Source organism: Crinia signifera, chromosome 19, assembly GCF_055691185.1.
Source record: "Crinia signifera chromosome 19, ASM5569118v1, whole genome shotgun sequence".
Taxonomy (NCBI): Eukaryota; Metazoa; Chordata; class Amphibia; order Anura; family Myobatrachidae; genus Crinia; species Crinia signifera.
The window spans coordinates 47,682,056-47,696,520 of record NC_139226.1 but is presented as its reverse complement, the minus strand read 5'-3'; the positions used below and the strand labels follow the sequence as shown (position 1 = coordinate 47,696,520).

General features: G+C 42.1%; 1 protein-coding gene across 1 annotated transcript in view; it reads left to right on the top strand.

Annotated features, from left to right (window-relative positions):
- The first annotated feature begins 5,237 nt into the window (after window positions 1-5,237).
- Window positions 5,238-14,465, top strand: part of LOC146041828 (serine/threonine-protein kinase SBK1-like) — a 48,680-nt gene continuing 39,452 nt past the window's right edge. The window contains exon 1 of the mRNA XM_083161713.1: window positions 5,238-5,377. The gene's annotated coding sequence lies outside the window, so the exon portion shown is untranslated. The remainder of the gene's footprint in view (window positions 5,378-14,465) is intronic.

Below are 14,465 nucleotides of genomic sequence, written 5' to 3'. Positions count from 1 at the left end.
CAGGAGACTGAGGGTCTAAATTTGAACCGCAGGTCAACAACCCCTTGATTGATACATTTATGCGCCTGGTGCGTCAGGATATTATACCACAAATGAAGAAATCGAAGGTCCGTAGATCTAATCTGACTGTCTTAGAGCAACAGGCATTGCAATCTTTAAACGAGAACCCGTTGATTATGGTGTGTCCGGCCGACAAGGGCGGGGCAACGGTAGTTCTTAACAAGATTGATTATATCAATGAAATTCTTAGGCAATTGTCTGACACTACGTGCTATAAGCAGTTGAGAATGGATCCCACGTCGTCCTACAAACGTGAATTGGATTCTATCTTACAGATGGGTTGTGTAAATGGGTGGGTGGATGATGATGCATTTGGATTCTTAATGCAGGAACATCTTAGGGTACCACTCATTTACATATTACCCAAAATACACAAGTCAATGGTCTCCCCACCTGGGAGACCAATTATTTCCTCTATTGGGTCCCTGTCACAACCGGTTTCCCAATATGTGGATAATTTTTTGCAGGATGTGGTGCAAAACACGCCATATTGGTTGAGGGACACCACACATTTCCTCAACAGATTGAGCCAATTTAGCACTCCAACTGATGACTGCATCTTGGTGACACGAGATGTCACCTCGTTGTATACGAACATAACCCATACGGAAGGTATGGAGGCAGTCAGAAGATGTTTGGAGGCCAGTCCACACTATAAGGGTCCACCGATAGAGTTTTTGTTACAGTTAATTGGATTTGTGTTACACAAAAATTATTTTTTGTTTGACAATTCTTTTTATTTGCAGTTACAAGGGACTGCGATGGGGTCCAATATGGCCCCATCGTATGCCAACCTATTTATGTTTGATTATGAACGGACACACATCATGTCAGATCCAATTTTTTCTAAATACATAGCTCTTTATTTACGTTTTATTGATGACCTGTTTATGGTGTGGACTGGCACCCAATCGCTGCTGGATCAGTTTGTAGAGAAGCTGAATTGGATTGCTGGGTCCATCAGATTTACTTGTGCTAGCAGCACAGCTAGTATCAATTTTTTGGACGTGGAAGTAACAAGGGCAGGAGGAGCCTTTGCAACAAAGGTGTACAAAAAGTCTACTGACAAAAATAATTTACTCATGGCGTCGAGCTTTCAACCACAGCCCCTTAAGCGGGGACTCCCGTTCTCGCAGTTGGTTAGAGCGGTGAGAATAACATCAGATGCAAATGTCCTGAGAGAGACCCTTGATGAGATGGGACAGAATTTCATATCCCGTGGGTATGACATTAATGAGGTTGAGGCGGCAAAAGAGAAATGCCTTACTCTAAAGAGGGAAGAGCTCTTGACCCAGAAGGATAGAACGACAGCAGAGCAACGTATGTTGTTTCCGAACACATACTCCATTAATTCAGGTGCATTAAGAGGGGCCATTCTCAAACATTGGCACATCCTGAGGACTGACCCTATATTGGGTCCACATTGCGTACACAACCCCATGTTTTACTACAAAAGGAGTTCCAATATTGGACAGCAGGTGGTACTCACAGATGTGGGACCTAAGGCCGTTGGTAACAGCACATGGCTGAAACTGGGAACCGGAGCAAACGAAAGCAGTGGTTGTGTGAATTGTAAGTTCATACTTGCAGGCAGTGACTGGCAGCACCCAATTACGGGTCAGAAATACCATCTAAAATATCGTATGGACTGTACAACTAAGTTCACTGTATATATTATACAATGCCCATGTAACAAGATATACGTGGGCAAAACGATACGCATGCTGAAGGAGAGGATCAATATGCATAGGTCCTCTATTAATAAAGCTCTGCTAAAAGTAGAAAAATCGACACCACCGGTTGCGAGACACTTCGCTCAAGCCGGACACCGGATGAGTGACTTCAAGTTTCTACCATTTGATTATATTATGCCATTGAGGAGAGGTGGAGACCGCCATATGTTACTTCTACAACGTGAGTGTTACTGGACATACACGCTACAAGCGATGGCACCGTTGGGCCTTAATGAGGAACTGAACATGTCAGTATTTTTATAATGAGTAGTAGGAGTCTAGGACCCAGCATAGGCCATTTTTGATTCAGCTTTCCCACATAGAATTTTTTGTTAATTTTTTGTTGATTTTTGATAAGTCTGTGTAAGTAGTGTATTCCATGTTTTCTACTTGCTATCACATACTAATCTTCCTTCTTGTTTAGTGTTTTTTTCTGATAGTAATTTGTGGTGTTTATGTGACAGTTGGACAGGACGGTTTCAGAGTGATTTATGAAATGATTGAGACTATTTAGCGCTTTTACAGTATATTGTGGTTTTGTTGAACCTTATTTTTATGTGAGGGTTGCTATATGTAATTGACCCCACGAGTTCACCCACCAGTATTATGGCTTACCATTTATGTCTCTACAATGGTCCTTTCACTCTGATCATGTTCTGTACATCCAGCTGTTTGTTATCTGGTATCATGCATTCACCCACTATTATGTATTTTGAGCAGCTGCATGTAACTAGTGAAGGGTGCTTAGATCAGGTGGGGACCAGGCGATTGTTGCGGACACGCTGGTGGTTAAGTGAGAACCAGGAAGTCGGATTTGTGTATGTCCGTTGCCTGGTAACCAGTAGCGGCTCCCCCTGTGACTGTGTTGTGCACGCAAGTGATTGTGGTGCGCACACAGACAGGGGGCAACGGCGGGTTACCGTGGAAACGGCATACATCATTTCCGGTTACTAGGAACCTTTCCTTCTTCCCCCGGATTGCGCACACATGAACAGTGGTTCTGCCTGCTGTGTGCGCTTCCGTTTTTATGTTGCAGCGTCCATGAGGCTCTGTTAATGAAGTGTGGATTGCATGAACCAGGTAATTGATGTTTATTTGTCACAGGTGGATTTTGCACCTTATATAGAGGCTCAGTGTCAGTGTAAGCTTGATGCCCTTTGAGAAAGGTACTTACCGAAACGGCCCGTCAGGGCACTTGTGCATGATTGTATGCTGCTGTCTTCAGTCCTTGGCCAGTCACTGCTAATTATGATGAATTTTTATCTCTTTATGATGATTGACACAATGCTTCAATAAATACACTTTTTGCATCTAATATAAGGGTGTGCTGGTCCTGTCGTTCCAGGAGACTGAGGGTCTCTCTGGTTGGCTTACTATATATATATATATATATATATATATATATATATATATATATTGATCCGCTCTCAGTACTGCCGAGCACTCGCCAGATCCCCCTAGCAGGCGAGCGCTGGTGGAGGGTGGCGGTGGGTGGGCTGTCGGACGACTCACTTGCTCGTGCATCCCACTCAGCAAGGTGGCGGGGAGCGGGTGCTTCCCTGCCTGTCTTCACTTCAAGGAGACAGGTAGGGAGCGGGCAGCGAGCAGGGGAGAGTGGTGGTAGAGGGGCATCAAGCGGGAGACGTCTGCAGGGCATACGACAGAATGGGGCGTCTTGTGCACGTGTGCCCCATTCTTGAATGTGATCTTAATGCTGTTTTTACAATATATTTGTTTGACCCGGTTGTCTTCCGGCCGCCGGGTAACCGCTTCTGTTGAACAGTTTCCACAGAGTCTCTATGCAGCATGCGTTCCAGGCTTTAGCAGTGACACGCACAGCTGACTCAGATCCGGCTTCCGATTTCCGGTCCTCATACTTCCGGCAGTGGGCTCCCTGGCGGCGTGTGAAGACAACTCACGGTATTTTGGAGATGCACCCCTATATAAGTTTTGTAGGTACTTATGTACTAACTGGGCTGCCGATTTTGAAATCGGGTCCATCGCATCCGACCATATCGCATGCGATGCGATGCGATGGACCCGATTTTTCCATAGGATTCAATGTTAAAATGGACTGAGTCCATTTTAACATGGAATTCAATGGGAAAAGGGGTCCTTTTCATACCCCTAATATCCAAGTGGGCATGGAGTTGGATATAAACCTGTGGCGAGCGTAGCGAGCCACCGAGCCCGAAGCGTGGCGAGCGTAGCGAGACCCGTGAGGGGACACAGAATACCGGCCCCTCGCGGGGCTCGCTTCGCTCGCCACGCTTCGGGCTCAGTGGCTCGCTACGCTCGCCACAGGTTTATATCCAACTCCATGCCCACTTGGATAGTAGGGGTATGAAAAGGACCCCTTTTTCCCATTGAATTCCATGTTACAATGGACTCAGTCCATTTTAACATTGAATCCTATGGAAAAATTGGGTCCATCGCATCGCATCGCATCTGATTGTATGCCTTAAGTTAAGGCATACAATCAAAAAATCGGCAGCCCAGATACTACATAAGTACCGTTTTGTATGTAGTGTTACACATTGTTTTTCTGCACCTTGACAAAGGGGCTAGTCCCCGAAACGTTGGAGATTGAAATACACTTGTTTGGAAATCCTATTGAGTGCCGCTGCTTGTTTGCTATTCTGTTGTTTTATATATATACATATATATATATATATATATATATATATATATATGTATTGAGAACAATGCTATGTTATATAATTTACATTCATATGTTATATTTATAGGAAATGTAAAGATGTCATCCACCTTGCGTCACTTTATATAATACAGTTTTATAATAATGCCCCTACAGCAGAATAATGAGAATCGTTACTGTACTCTCTGCAGTCTTATTAGGCTCATACACCCGAAGCTGTTCCCTTCTATTTCCATAAATAAACCTCAGTTATTTGACGTTTTTCCTTTGTTGTTGGTTGACATGGTACCAGCACAGCCCGAGTACTGTTGTCTAATTTTAGAAATCAACTAGAATTGATTTGTGAATGACATGACCTAAAGGAAAAGATTGTGTGACTAAAACAGAAGAGAACAACTTGTCTGAATGACTTCTATATAAACTCACACAACACAAATAGACAAAAAAGAAGCGCGGATCCCTGACCAAAACACTTGCTGCACAAACTCATTAGGGAAAGGAGTACACCATAAGAAAAGAAGGAAGCTCATTAAAACAAGATAGCTTTAAAGTACGGTAGTTATCAAGGTGAGCAAAAAAACTTCAATCCTAAAAACCTGGCGGTTGAGTATATTTATTATGTTTGCGTGAGCTGCAGCCCTGCTCTGCTATGTAGGAATCTCTGATTAGTGTAAAACATATACCAGCAAGGTCTCACTTTTGAGTGATTGATATACTGTAGCTGCAAGAGAGACCCTTTTCATACAATAGCAAAGTCAGCACCACCCATGATAATGCTTATATCAGCAAGACACACATACAGTACAGTGCATTTCTGCAGCTTCTGCCCATAACTCTTGTCACTTGTACAGTTCAGCAACTTTTGAAAACCTTTCCAGGAGCTGCCCCCAGCACAGAAGGCTGCAGAAATGTGTTCGTCACAAAGGTAAGAGGACAATTATGGCACATTCAATGTTTTGCAGCATGCATAGGCTTTATAGGAAATGTAACTTGACTGTTTGCTTTGTATACAGTACAGTACAGTACAGTACGTTGCACATACTTGGGTGATCCCCCGTGCCAGTAGTTTCTAAATGGCATTTCGAATACTCAGAATGTCTTGTATGTTTACAAGGTGCAGTGTATAACTACGTGTTTGTGGTGGTTGTTTATGGAACATACAACAGACGCATTGTCCATGGAAACAAACATTACTTGCGGCGTCCAAACATCTAGGGGTGAAGTAGCCTATACGATTACATACAGTCCTCATGGTATGCGAGATATGTTTCATTAAAAAAGTTAAATGAAAATGATCTTGGCATATATCATATGTCATGTATTTGTGTGCGGCTGATCAGAGTGTTTGGGGGGTAAGAGCAGGTGCACAGGAAATCTTAGCACCCTAGAAGATGAACACTTTTATTAAGGATTATCCATGTTTGCAACACTAACTCCCAAAATTAATATTTTCCAAAAAGATGCAGGCGCAATATATTATGAAGTGTTATCTGGGGTTCCCTGTTAGCCGTCTGATGCAGAGTTATGCTGGGATCTGATACAAGTCAGAAAGCAGAAATTACAGTAATTGAATTGCTGTGACATAACCGGATCTGAACCTGTGAGTAACCCATAACCAATCCACGTGCTGCATTTCTACAAAACACATCTATCAAGATCAGTCTCCTAATATGGCAGCCTGCTGTGGAGGAAGACAGAGATCACGGTAGTTTAGTGAGGTGTAAATGATCCAGTTATTTCATGTATACATATAACTCAGTCACAGAGAGCCTTGGATACACTTTATTCTAATGTCATATATCGTCTTTTCTTACCCTTGAACAACCTTACTCGGAGAAATGGTTTGATTAACCCCTTAACAACCGCCTGTCATGCATAAATATTGCTACAGTGGTCTCTGATGCAAATGGTGGGGAGAAGATGGCAGAGCACTTCTTAAAGCATTGACACCTCTAGTCCTGGGTGTCACTAAACACCATGTACTTCAAATATCCTGAAAAGGAATATATAGCAATACTAGGGAGAGGTAGATTATTACATGCTTAGGGAAATATATCATTTAAATGCTTAGGTAGATTTATCTATCACACGTTGAGGTAGGATTATCTTTTATATGCTTAGATATATCTATTAAATGCTTAGGAAGACTTATCTTTTATGTGCTTAGGTGTATCTATTACATACTTAGGGAGACTTATCTTAATATGCTTATGTTTATTTATTAAATGATTAGGGAGACTCATCTTTTATATGCTTAGGTTTATCTATCACATTCTTAGGTAGGCTTATCTTTTATATGCTTAGATTTATCTATCACATTCTTAGGTAGGATAATCTTTTGCATGCCTAGGAAGATATATCTTTTATATGCTAAGGTAGATTTATGTTTTATTTACTTAGTTTTATCTTTTGCATGCTTAGGTATATATATTTTTGACATGCTTAGGCAGATTTATATTCTTAGATACAGGTGTTTCTATCACATGCTTATGTAGATTTATTTTTTATATGTTTAGATATATTTTTGATTTTCCATGCTTAGGTAGATCTTTCTATGTGCGTCTGTAGATTTGATCTTTTACATGCCTAGGTAGATTTATCTTTGTTATTCTTATGTAGATTTATCTTTTATATGCTTAGGTAGATTTATCTTTATATGCGTAGGTAGATTTATATTTTTACATGGTTAGGTAGATTTTATCTTTTATATGCTTAGGTAGATTTATTTTTTACATGCTTATGTAGATGTATCTTACATGCGTAGGTAGGTTTTATCTTTTACACGCTTATGTAGATTTATATTTTATATTCTTAGTTAGATTAACTTCTATATGATTTGGTAGAATAATATTAAATATGCTTAGGTACAGTAGATTTATTTTTCCATTTATGTGTAGGTTTATTTTATACATGCTTAGGTGTATATTTATCTGTTACATGGGTTGGGTTTAATTTGTTAATATTCACAATGTTGACGTTGTAGTAATGTCAACATGCAGCATGATAACATTCACCATGTTGACATTTAGCATGTCCTCATTATGGACATGTTCATACTTTTCACATGTCAACCACCCTGCAGTCTATTTGGGGGGCATCCAGTTACCCTTGAAAAAAATATTGTGAGTCGAAAACGCCCATTTTCACTGAGGAAGGTGAAACAAATCTCCTATAAGCTGAAGCACTTGCCAGCTTTTTGGGGCTAATTAGATAGCCCCTGGTGAGCCTATTACCCATGATCATGGGTAATAGGATATCTCCCTATTCCTGACCCTCCTACCTCACAGCCTAAACCTAACCCTCTGCTCTCTTTAGAATGCCACCATGTCACATAACAGCAGTATAGTGAAAAGAATCTGCACTAATGTAATTGTAAATGGTTGCTTAAGAAAGTTACAATTTCAATAGATATGGAAACAAAGATTGTTAATATAATTGTTAAGAGCATGCAATAACTGATAAAAGGTTAAGAATTATATTCAATATAAAGGAAATGTATATACTCTTTGGGGATGGTTTATTGACAGCCAGGAGATGGTACCTTGCTCCAGTGTTGTGATTCAAGTATTTATTTGGCGGTGCCTGGTGGTATAGGCAATTTGTCCGTCTATGTGGTGCCCTTGCTAACCCTACCTTATCCCCATCCATTGGCTCTGTATAATGGGCGAGTTCCTCTTATCTGGTCTGCTTCCCTCACAGCTGGCAATGGTTGATAGTGCCCGGAAATTATGTCTCCCGGATGTATGCTGCACAGGAAGATGCTTCTCCCTTCTGGTCAAACGCGTTTCGTACCAGGTGGTTTGTGATCCCATCAGGGATCTTTATTATCCTTGTTAAAAAGTAGCTAGAAAAACAGAGTAGCAGGCTCATGTCCCTGTATACATATAGAAACATAGCATTTGACGGCAGATAAGAACCACTTGGCCCATCTAGTCTGCCCCTTTTTTAAACATGTTACCTCAAACTATATATGATCCTTATTTTTTTGTAAGGATATCAATATGCCTATCCCAAGTATGTTTAAATTGTTCTACTGTATTTGCGTCTACCACCTCTGATGGGAGGCTATTCCACTTATCTAGTACCCTTTCTCTGAAGAAATTTCTCCTCAGATTTCCCCTGAATCTTCCTCCCTCTAGTTTCAGTACATGTCCTCCTCTTCCTGTGAAGAATGTCTCCCACCTGTACCTTGTTAAAACCCTTGATATAGTTGAAAGTTTCTATCATGTCCCCCCTTTCCCTTCTCTGCTCTAAAGTATACATATTAAGATCTTTTAGTCTTTCCAGGTTTTGTGATGTAGGCCATGCACCATTTTAGTTTCATATATAAAGCATATTCTGCACAAATTATAGTACTGTTGCAAATGTGCGTTGCTGCTGCTGATGATGAGACTTACTTCCTCCAGCAGTACCATCACATATCTGCAACTCATTTTATATACAGATGGAAATTTGCATTTATTTCTGAATGAGTGTTTATGAATCAGGGCCATTATGATGGTGTTCTGGATCTCTGCTATCCTATCACAATAGACAGCCAAAGATATACAGGTCGGGTCTCCCTTATCCGTGTATTCCAAAAACCGAAATATTCCAAAAACCGTGTTTTTTTCAGAATATTCTGTTTTTTTTTTTTTTTATTATTGTTCCCCCCCGCCCATTTTTTCATACTTACCTCATCCCCCAATGTCCACGGCAGCCTCCAGGATCCTCTTCAGTGGCATCTCCGGTCCCAGGGGTGCATTGCGTTAGTGCACGGGCGAGCCGGTGATGTCACCCCAGGGACCGGAGATACCACTGAGGATGATCCTGGAGGCCATCATGGATGCTGGGGACAACTTGGGCGATGAAGGGCCTTTGGGGCACCACCAGGGGACCAGGTAAGTAGAAAAAAAAAATATTCCAAAACGTGAAAAAATCCCTTATTCAAAATGCTTGTGGTTCTGAACATTTCGGAAAAGGAATACTCAACCTGTATTACATTTTGACAACCTACTATCTGCAGAAAATCCCATTTTGTGTGCCCTTGGTATTAAAGTCCTGATCTATCTATGTTGAGAAGCATATATATGTAAATTGAATTTGATCCAAACCTTTATATCTTTCCAAACACATTGACTATCGCTAAACACTGTCTTCTTCTGTACTTGACATTAGCACAATTAGCTGGTGGTAAAACTGTTGAGCGGTAACAGCTGCTACTGGACCAGTCAGGGGCCTTCAGCTGCTAAGACCTGGGTAGCTGTCATCAACACTACCCCAGGCCTTGCTTCACTCCCTGGTGCACAGCAGGGAGGCCAGTGAGTGTCTGCTTCTGACACAGCAAGTAGCCGGAGGCTGTGCGCATGACCAGGAACATTCTACTTATACCCCTGCTCTCAGCAATATAGGAGTAGAAATATCTGCATTGATTTACGGCCCATGTTTGCAACTCACAGTATAATGACGGGAGTTGAGGTCAATAGCTGGGAGGGGGCACTGGATAGTTTCAGAGCCATATTTAAACACACACATATATATGGTTTGGTGGTGAGTTTTAACTATTAAACTAATTAGAATAATGCAAACATTATATGAATAATACAAAGATTGTATTCCTTTTTTTTTATAACATTTTTATTGACAGGAAAAGCAAAGTAATACAACAAAATGCGAATATGACAAATAAAAGAGCTAGTTAGTCGGTAACAAACAATAATAATTGACGGCACAACACATGCGGTCAGCATGACAAATCAGAACACAGCAGTGCATCTATATAGTAATCGTCAACAAACATTTCAAAATGGAGGGTCTTTACTCCGTGAGATACCAGGTGGTGTCAGAGAAAGAATTTCTGAGGGCGGTTTTCAGGGGGGGATAAGGTGTGGATTTATGGCAGCCAAGTGTCAAAGAACCTAGCTGTCAATTTTTCTTTTTGGATTGAGGTTTCTGTCCAGTCCATGGTGAATAGGTGGGATATTCTAGGGAAGGTCAAAGACATGGAGGAGGGAGTTGGGGAGATCCATTCTGACAATATGGTTTTTTTAATAGTTGCTGCCAGCTTAACAAGTAATAGACGCGTACCTGGGGAGAGACGTTTACGATCTGGGGAGGAATATCGTCCCCAAAACATCCAAGATTTTGAGATGGTGAAGTCTATTTTAAGGTTTGATTTGACATATTCCTGAAACTCAGACCAAAGAGACTGCACAATGGCACAGGACCACATACACTGTACCAGGTCCGCGGCAGGACCACTGCATTTGTAGCAATTAGCATTGGGGGCTCCTCCAGTAAGGAATTTAAGTTTTGGGGTAAAGTAGGATCCATGCAAAAGCTTTTGGTGCATCTCCATATAGGAGGTAGATACTAGGTTTTTATTTAATGACTGGAATGCCGTCAGCATGGGCTTCATGGTCAGTTCAGGAAAGTCATTTTGCCACTTCAAAAAACCCTTTGGAGGTTGGTCTAATGCTATGCACTTACGGCAGAGGTCATATAAGTTGAGAGGAGACTATCTAACCTTGCGTGCAAGAGCCTATCGAGAGTACAAAGTGTAACATTCGGCCCGGCCGATGTTAATATAGAGTGAACACAGCTCTTCACCTGCGTGTATACAAATTGCGGTATCTGAAGTTGAGGATATTTATCCTTTAAACCCCCGTAAATCAGGATGGTCAGGGAATCTACCTTTATGAGGTTTGCAGCATATTTGAGGCCTCTGACATTCCAGGCTCTAAAGACATTTGTAAACTGGCTGGGTATGAAACTGGGGTTGCCCCATAGGGGAAGACATTTATATTTATTAGATTTATATTTGGGAGCATGGACAGCAGACCTCACCAATCTCCATGCTGTGCAAGTAGTATTGAGAAGGACATTACCCTTTACTATGTCTGGAAGATCCCGGGGTGTCTTATGTAGTAACGCTACTAAGTGTGTCAGGAACGAAACACTGTTCTTCAGAAAAATTAGAATAAGTGTCAGTACCCAATATTCAGTCAATTGCAATGCGATAGTTGGCCGCTATAGCATAGGTCTGAGGCACGGCAAATTGAGACCCCCCAGTTCCCTTTTCTGCTGCATTTTAAATAATGATATTCGCTGGCGCTTTCCAGACCACAGGAACTTAGAAAGTTCCCTGTTATGTTTAGCAATATCTCCTTTAGGAGGGATAATAGGCAGCATTTGCAATGTGTACAAGAATCGGGGAAAGACGATCATTTTGTATAGATAACATCTGCCTATGTAGGACAAAGGTAACTGAGCCCATTTGGTGAAATCAGCAGTGGATTTGGACCATAATGGGCCAAAGTGATCCTATTCCTTTTCATAGTCCATACTGTTGATTGTACTTGAGCAGGATGGATGAGGCTATGCCTCCCTTCCCTACCGTGACCGTGCCTCACTGAATGAAACTGCAGAGCCTTTAGGTGGTATTCAATATGTGCAGATATTTCCCGACAGGGGAAATATCGTCACTCACCTATTCAATGCTGCCATTAACAACGGCATTGACAGGTGTTTTTAATAAAAAAGTCGGATCTGTTTTGTCGGAAACGGCCGCGGAATGTCAAATTCGTGTCCATTTTTCGACTATCCTCGGCCGTTTTTTGTCAATCAACGGACTCTCTGACACTCAACAGTTGGTAAATTGAATTTCTACTGTTGAGCTACTGTCGGTACACCAGATCTCCTGTGCTGACGCAGGCTGATGGACAGCAGCTCCAGCTGACGGTTATGCGCGAGCATGTCACTCACTCACGCATCCCTGTCAGCAAGGCAGTGGGGAGTGGCTTCCCTGCCTATCTCCGCTTCAGGGAGAATGGCAGGGGATCGGGGGGAGCTGGGGGCAGAGCGGCGGGTGAGCATCTTGTGCACGTGTGCCCCCTTCTGTCGGCTGGCGGTGTTTGACGAATGGCAATAGAATCACCAATCAAATGAGAGCTGCTTCATAGTGTCGACCTAGCGACCGTATCCCGTTATAAACATGCAGCGATTAGGACTGTGGTGACGTTCCGACAGTTGGAATCCCGGATTGAATACCCCTATAGTATCTTCTTGATCTAATCTCTAATTAGTCACAACTTCAAGGACTTTGAGGACGATACGTCAGGTTCTATAATGAAGTGCCAGTGGTGAATAATAGCATTGTGAGCATCACAAGATGCTATGCGAAAGTCACCCTCACTGGGGAGTTGATGACTAAGATTCACTGTCCTCCCATGACAGCAGCGGGGAGATAAGATGAGGAAGACACTCTAGAGTTGGACAGGAGCTGATTGGTAATTATCTCTCTTCACTTTATCTCTCTCCTAGCTTTGATTAACAACCCTAGTTCTGGCACATGGACAACCCTACATCACTAAATTCTTAAATTAAAAAAAATATAATTATTATTATCCTTTATTTATGAAATTATATGACTAAGTCAAATTGCAGAAACAAATTGCTTAACGTTGATAATATAACTGGTCCTGATGTACTTTGTTGTGTAATGGGGGTTATTTAAGTCTACAGAGTTGCATACAGAAATAGCATATCTACAGTACGCCTGTATCCTGAATCCCATGAAGCGTAAACCCTGTGTAACTCAGCATAGAGGATAAGGGAAAACGCATGTTCATAACGGAATATGGTCGCTGGGTAGACATCATGAAGGTCAACATACATAAATAAATAAATAAATAAATTACTCTCATTTGAGCTGCTCCTGGTGATTCTATTGTCATTCAGCACCTGCCACCAGCCGCCAGAAGGGGGCGCGCATGCACAAGACATTCACGCGCCTTGTTTTGTCGGAGGCTGTAGCAGCCCTCTGACGCGCTCTGGTCCTCCACCCACTCTGCCACCAGCTCCCCCGATCCCCTGCCATTCTCCCTGAAGCGGTGACGGGCCGGGAAGCCGCTCCCCGCAGCCTTGCTGATGGGGACACATGAGCGAGTGTGATGCTCGCGCATTCCAGTCAGCGAGGCACTGTGCCCGAAATATGGCGAGAACAGTGAGCTATGCGAGGGGACGCGGTACACTGATACAGTGTTCATGATGACATACGTCGAAATTCGGGACAAAAATGGGAGAAATCATGTAGATCTTTTGACTGTTGACATGCCCATTGTCGACCTACTGCTTGTGTCAACCTTCTGAGCCATGTTGGCCTACTTAATGAGTCAAACTAAGCCCTGTTGACCTTTAGTGGTTGATCTAATGTATGTCGACCAGCATAGTGTCAACCCTATGACTCATACCCTTAATATAATGTTCTGTGGTATATTTATTATTTCCAGTCCCAACCTGCAGTCTGTGGTCCAGATGCACTAAGCTTTAAAAGTGATAAAATGGAGAGTGATAAACCGCCAGCCAATCAGCTCCTACCTGCAATGTCACAGACTGTGTTTGAAAAATGTCAGGTACTGTAGGAGCTGATTGGCTGTTTTTCACTCTCCATTTTATCACTTTTGAAGCTTAGTACATCTGGCCCTGTATCACTTATTCTGGAGCCTGATACAAAGGCAGCACCTCACAAGGGGCCTTATTCTAGTTCACTCTTTCTGACAAAATCCTTCTTAGATGGACAAAACCATGTGCACTGCAGGGGGGAGATGTAACATGTGCAGAGAGAATTAGATTTCGGTGAGTTATTTTGTTTCTGTGCATGGTAAATACTGGCTGCTTTGAAGTAAAACCCCACCCAAATCTAATTCTCTCTGCACATGTTACATCTTCCCCACCTGCAGTGCACATGGTTTTATCCATCTAAGAAGGATTTTGTCAGAAAGAGTGAACCAAAATAACCGCCAAGGGGTTCTCTCTGTGGAGACCGACCAAATTCTTTCTCACTTGTCTTAAGCCTCCAACCCCTTAGATGGGTCTGTGGTACCCTGGTAAGAGGCACTTCATTGCTTGGCACCATAGAAATCTTTTGAAAATTTGAGAAGATAAGAAAAGTCCATTGGAAATGCTGGTGTCATAAATATGCCTCCAAGTGTATTGTAACGCAATGGATTTGCCAGTTATCGCAATACCAACTT